Source organism: Vigna angularis, chromosome 10, assembly GCF_016808095.1.
Source record: "Vigna angularis cultivar LongXiaoDou No.4 chromosome 10, ASM1680809v1, whole genome shotgun sequence".
NCBI lineage: Eukaryota > Viridiplantae > Streptophyta > Magnoliopsida > Fabales > Fabaceae > Vigna > Vigna angularis.
In genome coordinates this window covers 2876527-2881126 of record NC_068979.1, presented here as the reverse complement: position 1 = coordinate 2881126, position 4600 = coordinate 2876527, and positions in this window count along the sequence as shown.

Below are 4600 nucleotides of genomic sequence, written 5' to 3'. Positions count from 1 at the left end.
TTATTAAAATTTGGCTTCCAAGATTTACATTTTTTTTTAATTTTGTATTTTAAGGTTTGATTTCAATGCCGAGTTTGATTATTTTAATTTTTTATTAATAGTGAGAACATGTGTTATTTTTTTTATGATATTATTATTATTATGAAATTAAATATAATTAATTTTTTTAATTTTATTGTAGATGGTTTTTATTTATTTTGCATGTAATTTTATAATTAAAATTTGATTGATTTAAAAAACAATAAAGTTAAAAAACAGTTAAATATAAAGAAATTGTAAGAATGATAAAATAATTATTTAATTTATTTATTTTTATGTAAATAGTAAATTTGGAAAATAAATAAATTTATACATGTATACTTTTTAGTTATTGAAGAATTTGAATATTTTTTTCAGATTCGAAAAGGAACTCTCAGAGAGATTTTTTTTTTTCATTCTGGAAGATACAAGAACAATCAACCATTATTATTGGAAGACTGAGAAGATTTTTCTAATGTATCAATTTTTTTGTCAAATGAAATTCTTAAGTATAGAAGTAAATCTTGTCAAATAAGATTTTTTCTTCTAACCATTTTTTTAATTTGGTAATACTATATATACGGATCGTTATTACAAAAAAAATACTGCATACTTGATTATAAAATAATAATTACTTGTTGAATCTGTAAATTACGTAAAAATAAGATATTTGAAATTTAATAATCCAAGAGTTTTATAAAACTCTCTTAATAAAAAAATATGAATAATAGGTGAAATTGAAAACTTTAGTTATCAGTTATAATATACTTCATCTAATATGTTAGTAAATTATTAATATTTTAAATTACTTAATAAATTATAAATATTTTAAGCCACTTGATGAATTATGAATATTTTAATAATTTAAAATAAGAAAAGATAGATATTAGAACATATACGAAGTTGACAACGATACATAAGAATATATATATTTACACTTTCCATTCTATGCCTAATTTTAAAAAATTAATAGTATTCATATCCATAAATTTAAAAAAGTTTGATATTATTCATACCTAATCAATGCAAACAAATTTCATTAAAACGAAACATATTTAAATAATACCATGGTATTATTTGTCATTCTTAAGTGTGAATCATTATGTATTTTTATATGAAAAAATAAATATTATAACTAAATTTTATGTGTCTATAAATTTTAATATAATATTATAAGTATAAAAAATATAAAATATAAAATTTTAGTTATCATTATCAAAATGATATTAATTTTTATTGCATAGTTAATTTCACTTTTACATTAATATTTAATTTAAAAAATTCAAACAATGTAATACTTGATAATGGTAAATAGAGATTTAAAATTCATTTAGATTCTCGTGATAAAATCAAACTATAAAAATTTATAAGAAAATATAACTATTTTGTTAGACTTTTTAAATATTTTTAAAATAGTTAAATATATTTTTATAAACAACTTAAATACTGAAATGTTATTAGTATTATATGTATTTGTGATGTAAAAAAATTAACGTAATTAAATTAAAAGAATTATATTTATTAATTTTTAAAGTTTAATTATCAAAATATATCATAAATTTTAATAAAAATAAAATTTCATTTGACATATATAACTTTATATCTGTATTTAAGTTATTTTGAAGTGGAAATTCAAATTAGAAAATATATACATTGGAGCATTTGTTTAGCAACAGAAGGAAATTTAGCACCGAGAAATGTCCAGCTAATGAATATATAAACAAATAATGCATGTAAACTATTAGTTTTTTTTTTCCTCTGCGGATTTTAAGGTGCTTATTATTTTCTAATGAAAACCTCTTACTACTACGTTCTAATATGATTATTATACTTAACATTGTATACACTCAAATAAAATAATAAATCAAGAGAAATAACAAAAATAAATAGAATCCCAGGGAAGAGATGTATTTAATTTTAACATAGCAACCATTTTATATTTTCATTTAAAAGTATCGGCACATTATTTAGTTAGAAATAAATTGATATCTCTTATAAAAGATAAGATGTCGGCATCTTTTTAACTTTTCTCATGTAAGCGAATGACTTATAAAAATACTCACTTATAAATTTGCGCTCTTCTTTCATATCATATCATTGGAAACAAGTTTGCATTAATGTGTATAAATCATCAATGTATTTGATCAAGTTTATATTAAAACTAACTTATTTAAGGATAATAAAACATATATTATAATTCAAATCATTTTTCATATAAATACTTGTCATTTAAATTATTTTTCATTATCCTAAAAGGATAGTCATGAAAACGTTATTACAATATAAATAATGAAACGACAACCTTAAATAAATACAAAAAAAGATTCGCAAAACTATTTCGGATCAAAACGTGATAAATGTTTGTATTGACAATTCACAACGTCAAATATCTAGGGAATATTGTTTTAAAATTTTCACGAAAAATTTAAAAGAGATAAATTTATTGTGGGAAATTTAAACTTTGATTATTATTATTTTTTAAATTTTTAATTAATAAAAAGCATATATATTGATTTTTTTTTAATTTTTAAAACGCATAATTGTTGTAATTTTTATTGTATGTTTATTTTTATAAAATTTCTACTTACACCTAGACGAAAGGAAAACAACAAGACCGACGCTGAGTGTGGTCACCTTGATTCACGTGGCCTTCGTCCTTCGTCACTCTTGGCCACAGGCGCGAGATTCCGACACATTTTATTTAGAGTTTTTGTAAGGTTTATTTATTGGAATACGTTTTCGGTTTCTATATTAAAAAATTGTTGTGTATTTTTTATATATATTATTTTTATTTTTAGTTTTTATGACTTTAAATAATAAACTTAAAGTAAAACTAGTTTGCTACGAATTTTAAAACTTAAAAAATAATATGTGTAGGGATTAAAATATCCAATTTTTAAATATAAAAAAAATGCATACTCTCATAAAGATCAAGTGAACTCATAGGATTGCACTGTGATTCTCTTTTGATTTATCAACCTTTCTCTGTTTCTAAGATTATTCCCTGTGGTTCTTATAGATAATTAGATAATTAAATATATTATATCTATTTTTGGGTCGGGTCAATATACACAATAAAAATGGCAATGGATTAGATTCATTAGATTGAATAGAAATAAAAATGACAATGGGTTAGATTGAATAGAAAGAATATTTATCCCTGATAGGAAATTTGATTTGATTTAGTATTTGGTGAATACTTAATTAAAAAATATATAAGGATTTTTTGAAACATGTGGATAAGAATATCCATAAATATTTAAAAAATAATATAGATTTAAAAAAAAATTAAATAAAATTATAAAAATATAAAATATATATTAAATTAAATTAAGTTTTAATTTTAATTAAATTTAATCTAATAAAATATAAATTAAATTTTAATTTTAATTCTTTATAAGTGATGCAGGTATTATAAATAAAAATTAAATTATCCATTATCTATTATTTGTGAATAACTATATAAAATATCCACTTGCTACGTAACAAATTTTATTAACAAATTTTCGCGAATATGAATATAAATAACTTTGTCATCTAAATTTAACTCAATGGTCCGTTAACAAGCAAATAATAAAATACACATATCTACTATTCATACAAAATATACATTTAATATCTATTGCAAATTTTATTAGTAAATATCCGTAATTGTGGATTTCTTTTTATCATCCTAAAAGTGAAAAATATAATAGAAATTTTAGAAAATATAGTCAACAGTAAAAAGCGAAAAAATGGTGTTAATATCGTAGACCTAAAAAGAAAACATGGAGACGTTTTGATACATCGGTCACATTCTGCTTTATAAAAAGCACCGCAAAGCAAGTGAGAGTGGAGAAGAGAGCCTACCAATGCTTATTTTTGGTTTGGCAATTACTTCCTACACCCCATCATTTTCTTCCTACTATCTATTACTTTCGGAAATTATTTTTTGAAACACAATAAACAATTTTGGAAATTAAATAAATCACCCCTCTTTTTACAGAAAACATACCAAATTTGATACAAACTTCTACAAATTAAATTGACTAATCCGATATAATCTTCCATATCTAGTTATGCATACCAAACTATTCAATTCATTAACCAACTTCAAACTTTCGAATTTTGTAATATAGTTAATTCGGTGATTAATACCAAATTTCAACCATGACCACTGAACTCTTGCTAGAACCCTATAGGAGAAACTACTACGAAAGTTATTAAACGACTCATACCTTTTCTTTATTGCTAAGATGAATAAGGTCTTTAGTTGATATGCTCTTGCTACATGCAGAAAGAAATAAAGAAACAAGAAGAAGTGATGCACTGTTACGAGATGCCATTTCTAAAAGAAGAAGGGGGTTGCAGGAAGAAATACCCTGTGCAGTATTACAGTAAACAAGCCCATGACCAAGCTCAACACACATACACACACACACATATATATATATATATATACACACACACATATATATATATATATACATATATATATATACACATATATATATACATATATATATATATATACTAAAAAATATATTTTAAAATTAATTTTAAATTTGTTTGAAAATTTTGAATGCTATTTTTTAAAATTCAA